The sequence below is a fragment of the Falco biarmicus genome, chromosome 8 (assembly GCF_023638135.1).
Source record: "Falco biarmicus isolate bFalBia1 chromosome 8, bFalBia1.pri, whole genome shotgun sequence".
NCBI lineage: Eukaryota > Metazoa > Chordata > Aves > Falconiformes > Falconidae > Falco > Falco biarmicus.
Window position 1 is genome coordinate 845,460 of NC_079295.1, and position 15,733 is coordinate 861,192.

At 51.4% G+C, this 15,733-nt stretch overlaps 1 pseudogene; it reads left to right on the top strand.

Annotated features, from left to right (window-relative positions):
- The window catches only part of LOC130153734 (hydrocephalus-inducing protein homolog), a 51,358-nt pseudogene that overhangs the window by 21,596 nt on the left and 14,029 nt on the right, over nt 1-15,733 (top strand).

Genomic DNA, 15,733 nt, shown 5'->3' on the forward strand with positions numbered 1-15,733 from the left:
TTGCCTCAAAGAAAAGTGACAAATAGTTGGTGTTTAGGGGGCTTTTAAAGTGCATCCCCTCAAGCAGGAATGAGGTTTTTTGGAATCGGGTTTTGCTGGGAGTTGCTGAGTCGGAGGCGGGAGGAACCTTGATTCTCCGTTACGGTGTGCATATGCACGTGTGAAGCTTCATTCCTTGGCGGTGCTATGTTTGAAGCGCGACATGGGAATGCGTGCCTCTGTCAGACTCGCTCCAATGCCGCTGTCTCTTACACATCTGTCCCCTGCACTGCTTCTACGTTGTTTTGCCGCAGAGCCTTGTTCTTTCTTTTTGCCTTCTCCCACAGCTCACGACATCAGGACTAATGCAGCCAGGACTTGAGGGCTCTTGGGATTTGGCAGGAAGAGCTCGCTGCCTCCCGAGATAGGTGTAAGATTTATATTAGGCTAGGAGAAGCTGAGGTCAGGCCACAGAAACACCATCAGCTTTACGCTTCACTGAAGAGTAAGCGGGGAATATCTTTAGGAAAAGGCGCCATGTTAGAATGCTTCTGTCGGCCTTGGCTCAGCAGGCGTATGTTGTGGTGCCGAACGAGGCGCTTCCTCAGTTGCGTGAAGGCACTTGGCGTGTGTTTCCTCTCGCCTGAGAGGGAGGTTTGGTTTGTCCCTGTTCCTCAGCGTTGGTCCTTGGAAGTGCGGTGTCCTAACCGAGGGGATACTGTGTGCTGCTTTAGCCCGGCAAAGAGCATTTTAGTTGTCTTGGGTTTGTGGAAGTTACAAATGCTCCTGTATCTTCCAAACACTTATGTAGCCTCACGACTTATTTCAGCTTTGTCTAATGTTTTCCAGTTATTGACATATTCACGGAGAATGGTTGATGCTCACTCAGAGGAGCTTATTGTTTTGGGTAACAGTTTCTAGGACGGGTGACTGAAATATCAGCTAGGGAAGCACAAAAACGTGCCTTATTTGTATGCCTATACAGAATCTATAGGATAAAATTCAGAGGGCTAGAATTTCTCTGGGGCAGATGAGCAGTGACAGTGGAGATTAGGGCCGTAGGGTTTATACTTTGTGACGGAACAGAGTGAGCGAATAATTAGGGCCAGGATCTTCGTGGCTTGCTTTGAAAAACCTGAGAGTCTTGTTCTTACTGAAACAGCTGGTTCCCCCATAGTCAATCTTTGCAAAAGTGATTTGTGTGGGTAGGCCACGGGGATAAACTCTCTGCTGGCTCTGAGATGGGTGTTTTCCCAGGAACACGTGCAGCTCCCTGGGAGATGAACCCAGGATTTCATTCCTGCCTGCCAGTACAATGTTGCAGTTATTTTGAAATAAACTACGAATTGCGAAGGAGAGCAAGGGGATAATGAAGGGATTATCTCTCTAGCTTTGAAGCGTACAGGTAAGTGAAAGGCTGCTGAGATGAATGGCTAAAGTGAAGCAGAAACGTGTAATCAATCAGTCTTTCGAGGTGTGGTGCAGAGTTTATTGCAGGAGTAGTGCAGAGCACCAGACAGCGTTCCCTGACCTCGCGTGGCGAGCCCTGGCTAATGTGTCCGGCACCACGGCAGGCTCCCTGTGACGCGCGTACAGAAAGCAGCCGGGTTGCTCTTTCAGAGCCACCAACAGAGTGTTTATTAAGAAACAGAAGTGCTAAGAGCAAAACAGCAGTTTAAGGTGTTGGGAGGCGTTTCCCTCGCTTGGCTGTGTATCAGTACTGACTTGCTCGCAGGCAGCAGTCGTTCTCAATGGATCACACCCTTCTTAGGGTGACTTACGCAGGATCAGGTGAACATTGCTTAAATTTCTGCTGAAGCTGGGTCAGATCTGTCCCTAGCATTGCTTAAGCAAGCATGGAGCTCTTCCATGTGAACAAGTCACAATTTTTCCCTTAGCGTATGATTTGGTTGATTTAAATTGTGTGTCTTTTGGGCTGGTTAGGAGCACAGGTACTGTCCCCTGGATAGACTGTGTGTGTGGTGGCGGTTCTGTTGCTACAAATTTATGGATGAGTGTGGAGAAAATGTTTGCTGCTATGAGCGTAATGATTTACAATGAAAACTTGTCCTTCAGTGCTTTACATGCCTAAACTCCTCCTTTTCGCCTGTGTACGTGTGTCTGGGTGTGAAAAATCCCAGCTCGTACTGAAATGAGGGTGACTTGGGATGTTCTGGGCTCCAGCATATCCCTGTCCAGCACCTTAACATCAGATTATGGTACTTGAAAGGGTTTCTGAAACCTGCGTGCGAAGCACTCGTACAGCTTTGGAAAAGGTTTCAATACCACTGAAAGTCCTGTCGGTCACTTGGCCTTTCCCAGATGACGTTCAGCCCACCCTGTGTGGACCGTGTGGATGTGGGAAAATAAGTTTATGGAGGTAAGTCCTAGTCTCAACCAATCCAGTATTCATAAAGTTTCGATATTCTTTCAGCTGTCAAGTCCTGCTCAAGTGAGATGATGCCCAAGCTGCTTGCCCTGAGTGCTGCTGATTGTACACCAAACCCAGTCTGCTGCAGTAACAACATTTATTGCAGCCTGGCAGCGTAGCACCAGCTTGGTGTGGGAAGGTGAGCTTTGCTCAGGGACACGTGGCTGAGGAGATGCATGACGGGTTCCCAGAGGTGTGCCAGAGGTGCAAAGCAAATCCACCAGTCCAATGCCATCCAAAACAATAACGTCTACGGCAGGTGCTCCATGCAGGTGAAGAAGGCTGCCAGAGACAGGAGGTGCCGGCGAGATGCTTGGAGTTGTGGAAGGAGAATTGCTTCTCTACTCAGAGCTCCCTAAATGCTGACTCACATTAGGCTCCTGTCTCCAACGAGTACTAGTATAGTATGATGGGTGGTCTTCAAGGTGTAGGACCAGATCCTGTGCCTGTATGTGGGTGCCTCCAGTGCCCACTGGCCCTTGTGGCAAGGCGCTACAACACGCTTCTAGCCCAGGGGATCTGTGGTGCGGTATTGAAATTCCTCTGTGCAGTTTTTCCCCATCGGTTGCTGCATCCCTTGGCATCTCTTTGTCAGCACAGAAAACTTCAGTAATTAGCAAAGCACCACAGAGCTTGTGCGTGGCTGACGGACGCTATGTATTGAGATGCTTTTATTGCTGTCAGTAATAAAAGTAGTGATGCGGATGGCTCTCTTTCAGTAGCTCTGTGAGTCTAATGCAGAAGCAAAAGCCTGGGGCAGGATCTCACCCTCTTTGAGGGGGGAGATCAGAACCCATACCCATAGGAGTATTTTAGGAGACAGCACACCCAAGAGGAGGCAGCCCTCAAGCAGAACTGCCTATTCCATTACTCTTCTGTCTCCCCTTGGTTCAGAGCCCCAAAAAGCGGTTTCCCCAGAAGAGAGGTAACATGTGTGGCTCAGGAGTAGTTCTCGGTGGTTTTAGTCCTGCTGGAAGCCTCCAGCCTTGTGCTAAAAGCCTGCTGAGGAACCGTCTAGGTGTTTGGCAGATGAATACCCTGTTTTCCCTCAACTTCCCACACAGCTTGCAGGAGGGCTGACAGCTGCTGAGCAGGAGCTGTGCTAAAGCAAATCTTGGCTTGTTTGCTGTGGATGGCAGACCCAGGCTCAGAGCATCCTTTGTGGTTCTGCACGCCCAGGGCACAGATGGGGGAGTTCAGCCTCGGCTCCTCAATTGCTTACTTCAAGGGCAGGTAGAAAGTGCGAGCAGGGTCTGATTCTGGCTCCGTGGTTGTTAATCAGAGTGAGTTTTCCTGCGCTGGCTCAGTTCCTGTCCCCGTAGGAAGTGGGTGAAGTCATGTCTCCCCTCCTGAGCCCTGGGCAGCAAAACTTGCTCTGTGCCAGATTCAGGTTATTCCTATATGGCAGGAGAGAGCAGCTAAACAGACTTCTTCAGTGCAGCACGCTGGGAGCTGGAGACAATGTGGAGCAGAGCTTGCCTTGCCCTGGGTCAGGGAGGGGTCTGGCTGCCTTGTTCCCCCGCCGCTGAGCTTTGCTGCCTGGCCCTGGAAGCAGGGGGTCCCCAGCACCGTTTCCTCCCCATTGCTGCTTGCTAGGCGTGGGGCAAATGCCAGCAGCCTCGTAGAATCATAGAATGATGGAGGTTGGAAAAGACCTTGAAGATGACCAAGTCCAACTTAACCCCGGATTGCCAAGCCCACCACTAAACTGTGTCCCGAAGCACCACATCTGTGTGTTTGTCAAACGCGTCAGGGGTGGTGATTCCAGCCTGCAGCGTGGAGAAGCAAGCCCTGCCAGAGCCGTCTCCTCCCTGGCAGGCTCCCGCCAGCCCCCCAGTCCCGAAGGCTGGCCAGCAGCTGCTGCTTAGGCTGCCCGCACGCGGGGGGCTGCTGCAGGGGGGTTTGGTACTGAGCACTGGAGAGCTACTGGGATGTGTGGTTTGGGTTGGTCAGTAAGCGTGATGAGCTGGCCTCAGATCTTCCCCTTCCTCTAAGCCAGCACCGACACTTGCACGATAGACAAGATCTCCTTAGGGCAACGTAAGCATAAAAAATAATAACAAAAGAATTTCTTGGGTAGATCTGGAAGAACTGGCTGGGGATCACTGTATTTAGTGCGGCAGCAATGCTCAGGGTGGCAGGGGATGTCAGAAGAGGATCTGGGTCTTCTGCCCTACGCAGGACGGCCTGAGCCACTGCCCTGAGGTGCCTCTGCCCTTCTCAGTCTAACCACAGGCAGCTTCTCTGTGCTGCAGCAGCCTCTGGAGCTGTGAGTGATAACCGCCAGCTTGAGAAAGCACCGAGGTTTCATCACAAATGGGGGAAAATGAGGCATGAGATCACAGGAAAAATCAAGGCATATGAAACACGATTAATTAGGGAGCTGATGTGGAGCTCTTCAGTCACCTGTGGCACGACAGAGAGTTTGGTGTGGTGTGTTAGAGCCATTTGGGTTTGGTGAAGATGACGGTAACTACAGAACCGGGTGTGCTCGGCTGGCAGCAGGGCAAGCACAGCCTGTGCATCTCGGCCGCGGTGGGAAACTGTGGTAGGGGCTGCATCGCGTTGCAAATGGGCCGAGGGGAATTGTCAGGGGCGTTGCTGACTGCTCAGCTCCTGCACAGATCAGCATGGGGTTCCCAGCCGGGAATGTCGGTGTGTTGGGGTGCTGAATCCCTTTCTTCAGCTGAAATTGATGCTGGGCTTAGCTGAATCAGCTTACGTTGGTAAATGAGGCCACCTCTGCAAGGGCTTGGCGGTGTGTTAGTGGCCACTGTACACACGCAGGAAGCTCATTAAATCCCAGCCCTACGTGTTTATTGATGTTTGAGGCTGAACACCTGTGGGCATCTCAGCTACTCGCAAGAGTAAAACATTACCTTGCTGTGATATTAGTCTGTGGTTTTGTGTAGACTTTGGAGAAGACAACCACCTCTGCATGCCTCTCTTCTCTTTTCTTTAAGAACCCCCTTTCTACCGAAGGTCCTGTCATCTTGCCAGGCTGGCACTGCCATCAGTAGCTTCCAGGAACTTGTTTGAAAACAAAATGAAAATCCTATTGGCTTAGCCTCTAGATCAAGCCTTTGTCTTTTCTCTCTGGAAACCCACGGATGGATGTGGATAGGCAGCAGGGTTTAGCTGAAGTTCAGCCCTTGCTGTGTTGCGTTTCACGTTCCTGAGATCACTCAGATTGCTGAGCCCTTGCGGTTTGTACTGACTCCAGCCAGAGCAGAGGAGGCTCAGGACTTGCCAAAAGTCTCGGTTTTGGCTGTTTTGTTCATCCCCAGAAGCAGACTTCCATGTGACGCCGCCTATCCCGTTCTTAGCCTGTGAAGGATTTCTGGAGAATGTAGTTTTCATCTCTTTGCAGGGCATCCTGGAGTGCAGCTTGTCTCTTCTATCATCAATGGAAATCACTAGTATGTTCTTAGGTGCCATGAACCCTGGATGCGTTTCGGGGCAGAACTGACCATTCATTAGTCTCCTTTCCTGGTGGATCAATCAGCGTTTGCTGAGAAGCAGAAGAGTAGCTTGAAGGGTGATTGATATATGAAGTGGCGTATTAAGCATGTCTTTGCCAGGCAATCAGAAGGAAGGTTCCTGCCCTGTCTTTCCCCGTGGGCCAAAAGCAGTGTTTCAGTGATCAGCGACCCCAGCGTATCATGGCTGTAGTACCAATAATGATTATATATAGCCCACGGCATCCTGGATATGCGGCAGCGCTGTCTTGTGTTATCCAACAGTTTCATTGTCCTTTCAGTCCATTCTGCGAGGCTCCTTCACACTGGGCAGCACAAAGGCTCTGTGCTGGCTCCCAGATATTCCTGCGCTGGAGTATTTCATCCCGTAAGAAAGCCAACAGCCCTTCCTAAGCACAGTGCGGAGGAGGTAATGGGGAATCCTTTGGGTGCTCCATTACAGGAGGATGCACAGCAAGGAGCCTGGTGGAAAGCAAGGTGACTCCTAAGTGCAGGAGAGCCGTCTGAAGAGCCTGCGACCTGTCCCGTAGACGCTGTGGCTGGTCATTGCTCTCCATCTGCCTTTTCCTGCCCATCTGTTGTCTCACGGTGGCTTGCAGTGCTCTGGGGTAGCAGATCCTTTCCTTGCGATGGGCTGCATGGGCTCAGAGGGGGCTTTGCTGGGGGCTTTAGCTGTTGACAGCATCAGCTGTGGCAGCAGTGATGATTAGGGTGCCCTGAGCTTTGTTGTAGCCTGGGCAATGGTCCTGTAGAAACCCCTGTGCTGGCAGCAGTTATTTAATGGTGAGGTTTATAAACAAGCTGCTCCTAGGGCTGGAGTAACTAGCACGATGGTTTTAATGATGTCTGAAGGTAGCTCATGAGCACTGCCTCCGAGAAGCACTTAAAAATGACTGTCGCTGCCCTGTGTTTTGCTCTAGTGCTGGAAATACGAGCGTGGGGACTGACAGGTGGCCTTTGTCAGAGACCCAGCACACTTTGTAGGTGATGCCATTAGCTTCCTGACAGCAAAACAGCTCAGAGCAGCGCTCCTGGCTCTGACCGAGGTAGCTCTGTGGGAGGTGCAGCCAAAAGCATATGGTGGGGAGGGCTGGATCCCGCCGCAGGGGACTCCTCTCGCTTTCCAGAGATCGTTAGCCTGGTGAAGTGACTCCCTTCTCCGGTGGTGAAGTGGTACCAGCAGACCTTTGCATGCTGTTTGAAAAACCAGAATATGCTGGTGATGGTGAGGCAGTTGGGTATCGTGATAGTAGCAGGAGCAAAAGAACTGCTCAAAGGGTCGATGTGGAGGTACAATGACACTTCTGAGTGAAGAGCTCGGCTTTCGTTGCTTGCTTGTATTTTCAGTGAAAAAGCAGCAGGACCTGTCTCTTTTAGAAGAGGTGAGAGCCAGGCATAGTTTTCTGACAAACTGGGCAAATTAACTTAAACTTGCTTTCCCTGTTACCCAAATATTCTGAACCTGACTGTCATGCACTCCTAGAAAGGTTTAAAATCCAAATTCAGCGAGGAGGGAGTTACAGGGATAGAGGGAGAATATTACGGTGAGGACGAAAGGCAGCAGAGTGCTGTTTTGTTTCTCTTCAGTCTAATCCATCTGGCTACCAGCTTCCTAATATTTAGAGCAGTAATCGATGGAGGAAGGTACTGGCTGTTGAATGCTGGGAACGCATTCTTCATAAAACCTGAAATTTGTTTTGAAATCTTGTTCAAGGGTTTGCTTAATATTCGGAAAGATATTTTAGCTCTTCTGTAAGTTCCCTCTCCTCCTGCACAACAGGCCCCCCAGAGGACGACCCAGTGCTGGGTTTCTTACTTTCAGATAGTTAAAAGTTACCATGATGTGCTGAGATACCGGTGGCCATAGCCATGCAGATGGATGCTGGAATAAAACACGGTGGTGTTCCCGCTGTCTCAGAGAGCATCGCTCAGGAGTGCACAGCCCAAAGCACCTGCTCTACTGCTGTGTAAGAAGCCTCTCTTTTAATTTCAAGTTCAGGTGTTGCTTTGTTCAGGTTGCAGAGTGAGCTGTGTCCTGCTGTCTCTGGGAAATACGTCAAAAGCGTGTAAGAATGAGAGAGCTGACAGCCTGTAATAAGATCATCGTGTTGTGTAAGTAACAATAGGGCAGGTACGTCTGGATTCAGTAAATGTGCTTTCATGGCAGCAAAGCATCCCAAAGCACAGACCCACGGACATTACCCCATCAGGTGAAATACCTAGGGCTACATTGCTGGTACAGTACAGAGATTGTTTTGTTGTTGTTTTTTTCTTTTCCTCCAGACTTATATATTAAACCATCAAGAGTCTTAAATAAATGTCACATCTAATTTGGCACCCAGGCCGTGAAGCCTGCAGCTGCCCTGGGCCAACCCTGACAGCTCTGCTCTGTGTCAGTTTATCTGCCTGGCAGAAAGACCTGCTGCTCCCTCCTGACTCGCTGGCGTCTGCACGCTCTCGTCTGTACCGGGAGGTTTGTGGGTTTACACAGTCAGCACGATGCCAGATCCTTCTCTCTGTGGTAGAAGGTGCTCCGGCAAAGCCCTCCAGCCTTCAGAAGCGTCCTCGGTGCCTGCAGCCGGGAGTGTAAGTGCTCTCCAGGAGAGCAGCAGTAGGGGATGCTTAGCAAAGCGTGTAGAAGCAGGCAGTGCATATGCTTTCTCCCTCGTGGGCCTTGGAGGCAGCATTTTTCTGTGCTGGAGGCTTTATTCACGTCTTTGTTTAATCGCTTCTGATGGTTTTACCTTCCAAGCCTTTGTCCAGTTGCTTTGTGGATTTATAGCGATGAGCGCCTGTAGGCACCTATGGCAGTACGTTCCAAAGGAAGGAATATTCCTTGGAAAAGTACTAGTACTACTTTTCTCTCATTTTGACTAATACCATTTCAGGCCCTCAGGTTCCTGTTTTACAACAAATTGTGACAACTTTTTCCTCGTTCACTTTTTCCCAGGCCATTCATACTTCTACAAACCTACCTATCTCCTGTGTGGTTTCTAGGTTGAGGAATCCTGTTCAGTCTTCGTATAGAAGCTGCTCTGTACTTCGGAGAAGGGCAGAAAGAACGATTAAATTTCAAAGGCTTCAGTCTGGTTTTTAAGATCAGAACTATACCCATTATTTCAAGACCCACCTGGCCATGGGTTTAGACAGGGAGATCATGATAGTTTTCGTGGAGTTCATTTTGCAGTAGTTTGTTGTCTCGTAGAGCATTTTTCATGTCATGTTTCCATGAACCGGAGTTGTGCATGCTCAAAGCACTGTGCATGTCTCCCATTTCTTGGGTCCTGCTTCCTCTGCTTGCCAACGTACGCCGAGGATTCAGCGGAGGGGGGAGGCAGTGCTTATAAAGCACACCTGCCTCTGTAACGCTTCTGAACCTCAGTTATTTTTCTACGCTAAGTTGTCCGTTCCAGAAAGCAGGCTGTCCAGTCATTGGAGACGTCGCTGTTTCTCTCGCAACATAACTCATCTCTGGCCACGAATCCCTCCCACTCCTCCTGGGCTCCCTTAAGAGCAGAGAAGTTGAGGTTATACAGGCACGAAGGCCGAACTCTCCATGTGTGGAGGTGAGGGAATGGCTGCAGAGATCTGTTTAAAGGGTGATTCATTCCCAGCCTCCCTCCAAGAGAGGGGCTCTCTTTCTCCTGGCACGGCTGTGAGTCGCCGCATTGTGTCTGCCTTAGGGTTTAAGGAGTCCGTGTAGGACACCGCCAGCTCTCCCCCATGCTGTTGCGTGGCTGCCTTGGAAAGGCAGGTCCATCCCCTGGCTGCCTTGCTGTAACCCGTGCAGCGAGGAGAAGGCTCTGCCTCGGCAGGGGGATGCTCTCCAGGGATGGCCGGGTCGCTGCCCTTCTCAGCTGGGGCTGGCTCTGAGGCTTTAAACACGCTCCACAGAAGTGCCATTTCGACGGAGAATGTCTCGTGTTTGTGGTTTGCTTCTCACCTGGAAACCCTCACCTGCAACAGGCAGAGTAGGCTCGGTGCTCAAGTTTGAGATGGTTGACTCCCAGGAGTTGCTTGGTTGGGAAGAATGAAGGTTTGGAAGCTCTGGCAGTGAGGGACGCTTTGGTGGGGGTCTCTTCTGGAGGGTGAAGTGCTGGCGGGTGCTCCAGCAAGACTCCAGGCATTAATCGGCTGCTGTGTGCAGCCAGGGGCTCTCTCCTCTTCGGTCTGAGGTGGAAAGCAAAGGTGTGCTCGCTCGGGTTGTGGGACAGTTTGGGCATACTCGGTGCAGACTTGCACGCTCAGGCACAGGCACCGACAGGCTCCAGGCAGAAGAAATGGGCTTGCAGGGCTGTGATGGGCAGGTTGGCGTGGGCCGTGCCCCACCAGTCTCATTCCGACCTGTCTGCACAGACACACAGCAAGTGAGGGTGCTGCTGCTCCAACACGGTGAAGTTCTCATCTGCGTCCCATCCTGCCGTGGGCTGTCACTTTGCTTGCCTCCCTCTTCTGCCTGCATGCCCCAGGCACCTTGGCTTGTTGGCAACAAGGGATCAGGAGAGACACAACCCCGGTGGCGTGCTTGCAGGAGACTCTGGGCGAGCCGTGACCGAGGTGGGACTCCTGAGAGTCACCTGAACGACTCAGATGCAGAATTCCCTGGGACCCGAGTGGGATGGCAACCCAAAGGCCACCTGGGCACATCTGAAAAAGTCCCCCTGTAGACAGGGTCACCTTGGGGATAAATCTTCACAAGCCCACCCAGAAATAAGGTGCTTAAGGTGGTGTCCAGGACATCCTCGTGCTGTACACATGCAGCTATCAGGCTGTGATAAAGGTATTGATCTGTGGAACTGCTAATACAGCTAAAGGCTGTGACACTTCTGTTCCCTGTGGCTTCCTCTGTTCCTTGTACTCCCATCAGCAAGGGCGATGAGCAAAGTCTCGCTTTTGCTTTGTTCCAGGTGAAGATATTCACACAAGCCTTCATGGAGCCGCTGAAGATGTCAACATCAGGCTAGACAGGAACTCCTTGACAGCTGGGAAGACCTACATCACGCTGTCAAACCACAGATCCGTGGTCATCCACAATCGGAGTAGAGTCATAGCCCACTCCAGTGGAAGGCTTTTGTTAGTCAAGAAGGGGAGGATCAGGAGAACCTGAGGTTCGTTGGGAAGATTCATTTCAGTAAGACAGGCTGCCCAAGGGTAAAACTAACGTACGGCCTCAGAGGGATGTTGGTGCTTTTTTGAATGGCGTAGGACAAGTAAACCATCCACGACACCAGGGTGTCCCCCCCTGGGCTTCAGGGTAATGGAGCTCAGTGCTTCCCATTCCGGTTCCATCCATGTTCCAGCTCATGTTTTGGGGAGGAAAGGTTGCATTTCCTTGGAGAGCAAATTCCCATCTGTGGGAGCCCTAAGTCCGTGAGGCCAGGTCCCTGGGCTCGCAGAGGGTCTGTGAGGCTGAGGAAGGTGTCGGCACTCCTTACCTGGGACTGCGTTGAGCGGTAGCACCTAACAGCTGCAGGCAGCGTACCTGCTGTGATATTCACTGCAGTTTCTTCCCCTCCAGCTTTGATAAGATGGCAACCTTCTTCAGCCTTCTTGTCCAGTAGTGCGCAGGGCAGGGTGCTTTGCTGGCCCCGAACGTTGAGGCCATCCGGCTGTAGGATGCTGAATTGCCTTGCGCTGGTTGCATTTCCTTGGAGAGCAAATTCCCATCTGTGGGAGCCCTAAGTCCGTGAGGCCAGGTCCCTGGGCTCGCAGAGGGTCTGTGAGGCTGAGGAAGGTGTCGGCACTCCTTACCTGGGACTGCGTTGAGCGGTAGCACCTAACAGCTGCAGGCAGCGTACCTGCTGTGATATTCACTGCAGTTTCTTCCCCTCCAGCTTTGATAAGATGGCAACCTTCTTCAGCCTTCTTGTCCAGTAGTGCGCAGGGCAGGGTGCTTTGCTGGCCCCGAACGTTGAGGCCATCCGGCTGTAGGATGCTGAATTGCCTTGCGCTGTCCCGGCTTCCAGCACAGCGAGGTATCCCTGCCCCTTCTCCGGGGCTCGGAGAGTTCGGAGGTGGAGGGTTCTGCGGGGAAGGCAGGGCAGCACAGGACTTGGAAGTGCCTTTGGGCGTCAGCACCTGTGTCTTCGTGGTGCTGAGAGGTGGGGCAGGCTCTCCACAGGGTGTCTCTGAAGCTTTGAAATTCCATCTGGGGCAGCAGGGAAACACTTCTAGCCCAAGGGGATGCACTGGAAAAGACACTTAGAAGCTGGGGTGATTTAGGGAGTCCTTGTGTGCCTTCTCAGAGTTGAATGGCTGTAGGTGTATAGGAGTTAGTCTGAACCCAGAGCTGGTCAGGAAACTGCCTTCAGCTGGAGAACTTTTTGAGGGCTTCTGAGCAAATAAAGTTCAGTGTAATTAGGTCAGAAATGCCTTGAAGGCCAAAACTAGTTTTCCACTCTTCTCTGTTTTTAATTGCGCAGTGTGTGACTTCTGTGCAAGATCAGTGTGTTAACAGAAAAAGTCTCATGACCTTCTCTTAGTACGTCCCTGCGCCATTCTTTTAGCATCTCTTCCCACCTGCCTATCTCAGATGGGACCCTGAGTGATCCTCTCTCCCCTCAGAAGCAACCAGGTTTCCCCACAGTTAACTTCAACCCATTTTTTTCCAATGGCACTTGATCTTATGCCAGCTCGTGTTCTATACTCTGAGCAGAGTGCTTTGTTCTTCCTTACTTGCAGTCTTAGGGGTGGTCATAGCTCCGAGGCCTCTGTGCTGCTGTAGCAGAAGCTTTTGAGATGTCAGAGCAGAGAGGACCTTTCCAATGGGAGGAGGCAGTTCAGCACCCTGCGCTTGGCTGTCACCCCAAAAGACCTGGATCATCACAAGGTCTACCCAGGGGTTTGCTCTGTCTCCCTCTTGCAGGACTTTCTGGGATTCAACAATGGAATTATTGTCTGTTGATGAAGGCTTAGTTGAGGGTTGCTCATCTCGGTGCCTGGAAGCCCCCCTCATGCACAGCGCTGTAGGTCAGCCGTGGAAAAACATTTCTCATGACACTCCACAGGGAGCAAGCCAAAGAAAGTATTTTTGGCACTGGTGACAGCATTTGCCCGAGGCTCTGTCTGCGTGCTGCTAGTAATGTCCATGGCTGTGTTTCCTTTCTAAACGTACTGGAATTTAGCTGGGTGGTGATTGCGGTCCTGTTTATACCACGTTGCCCTGATGTGCTGTGTATGGAGCCTTCCCCTCATCCCCCTCGAGTAGTCACCTGCTGGTCCTTGGTGGCCAGGGGACTGGAGCGTGAAGGGGGCACATCCACGTGCCAGCTGGGAAGCAAGTGCTCTGCAGCAGTGCTCCCTTCTCACCTCTCGGTTGCGAGCTTTATACACTGGAATGATTGCTGCTACAACTACCGAGTGAGGGAGAGGTGACCTGTGTCAAAGCTCTGTGGAGAAGGCCAAAAAGAGAAAAATGTTGAAGTGGTTCAAGGCTGGATGTAAGGGTTTGCATTCAGAGATGCTGGTCCTGCCTTCGTTATTGGGTGATGCTAGGCAAAGTCCCTTCACCTCTTGGGGCCTCTGTCTTCATGCATATAAACCCATTAATTTCACTGAAGTGATGCAATGCCTGAAAGTCCGTGAGTTGGCTTTTCAAATGCTCTGGGATCCTCTGCTGGATGGCAGTGTAGGCAGCGGAGCAGATCTAGTTTGCTTATCCCTGCCAGTCCAAAAGGGAAGGTAAAAAAGAGTGATGCTGGTAACCTGCAGCTGAATCCCAGCTGCTCTCCCCTTGCCAGCGAAGCACTGCAGTGTGTGCTCCTTCATCTTCATCCATCTCCCCGAGCACCTCTACGGGAGGAAAAGCCATCTGAGGGTGTTGGTGGGTTGTCCATTAGTCGTGGCAGTAGCTTTGAGCCAGGAGGCTCTCCTGAGGGCTGCTAGCTTTCAAAAACCTCCTCTTAGCTCGTGAGTGTGGCGTAAAACTACCTGCCGTGCCAGCGAACAAGTGATAACCTGATCTGCTTGGGACCCCGTGGCTTGGGGTCAGCCCCTTGCTGAGCTGCTCCTGCTGTTCCTCCCCCAGTGCGTGGCTGCTCCTGCGCTTACGCGACAGTCTCTGCAAATATCTTGTTTATTAAATGATCTGCTTGGTTTGTGTCTCCCCATGGCTGCAGGTGCTGTCTCAGGCTGCAGAAGCAGGAGGAGAATGAGAGGGATTCTTTTCTCAAGCAGCGCGCAGTGGACCCCGTGCTCCAAGAACGCCTTTCCCTTCTCTCCCGTGCCTTCCAGAACCAGAGGGCAAAGGTGCGAGAAGACTCTATGCTTTTCTCCAGTGATATTTTTGCCATTGAGCCGGTGGTAAATGATAGCTGAGAACCTCTCTTCCTCCTCCTCCTCCTCCCTGAATGAGGTCACTCGGCAGATACCCGCGTCAGCGTCTTGATGTGCCGAGAGGGAAGACATGAGGTTTCTAGTGAGGCTGGGAGAGGTTGTTGCAAAAAGCGTTTCTAAACAGTGAGGTCCTGGCAGGCGGCGAGAGCCTGCCTAAAGCTGAGCTCTGCTGCAAGGGCTATAAATTAAGGGCACTTCGTAAGTGTCCTTACAGTGTTCAGGGGTACTGATTATTATATATAAGGGCAGGCCTTACACGTAGCGTGTGGGGATTAACCATGGGCATTAGTTCACCTGTTGAAGAATGAAAAGGTCCTCTATGGAAAGGAGGCCAAGTTCAGCCCGTTTAATCATGGAAAGACCAATCCCTTCATATAATCTGGATTTATACCATGCGTGACTCTCCCTCCCAGCATTGTCTGTGAGCCTGCACGCAAGGCTGGCAGCTTTAAACGAACTTTTTGAGTTTCACTGCAGACTTGGAGAAAACTTTTTGCTTTTGTGTTTGCGCAATCAAAACCTCATGTCCTTCAACGAAACAGAGCCCTGACTCTGAGTATTTGCGTGGTCTGAGATGAAGAATGCCTGCTGCCTGAGCAATGCAAAATCCCTTCTCATCCTGTTGCAAACGCTAGAATAATCCGAGCCTCTTCTTTCTTTTATAGTAGGTGAAACTATTATTTTTTTTTTTTTAAGGAAGGGGATCTTGTTCTCTTCTTGGTTACTCCTATAGCCCGAATGAGGCTGAGAGCCCCCCATGTGAGCACAGCTGCAGTTTCACACCACTGCAGCTGAGAGCAGCATGATGGGACCAAGAGCCTGTGTCAGAGCAGCGGGGGTATTGCAGAGAGCGGGAGCCGATCGCCTGAGCTGTGCCAGCTGGTTTTGGAGCATGTCGCAGGGCTCCTGCTTCATTACAACTGGGCTAGGTCTCCATAACGAGCTTAACCTGCTCTTGGGCTCCTGAAGTGCATTAGGGTGAGGTCCAGCAGCCTGGCTGCCCGCTGAGTCCTGGTGCTCCGTGTAGCGCTGTACGGACCCAGAGTGTAGCCTGGCCTCAAGTCTCGAGTGGAAACCTTTCCTGAATGGCTGTGTTGATGTTACAGTTGGCTTAGGACTGGGTGTAAGTGGGATACTACAGGAGTCGTTCCCCTCCTGGCTGGTTCAGCATTATCAGTCTTTAGATTTCCATTAATTCCATGATTTATGGACCAATGGGTTTCACATTCATAGTTTTGCTGATGTCTGTCTTCCCCCCTGGCGTACGGGTGTCTTCACATCAAATGTTAGTCTTTTTTCCTATCAAATGTAAAATCTAAAAATCCACTGCTGCTGACTTCCACAACCTTCTCCCCGGTGAGAGTCCCGTAACTTGTAGCGTGGACAGAGACCCTTCTTGCAGCGCCGTGTAAATCTGCTGGAGGGGCCCCACCAGAGCTGGGACCTTGCTGCCTCGGACCTCCTGGCCAAAAGCGGCGGCTGCTCTTCTCACCTATCACCTGTGGTGCCT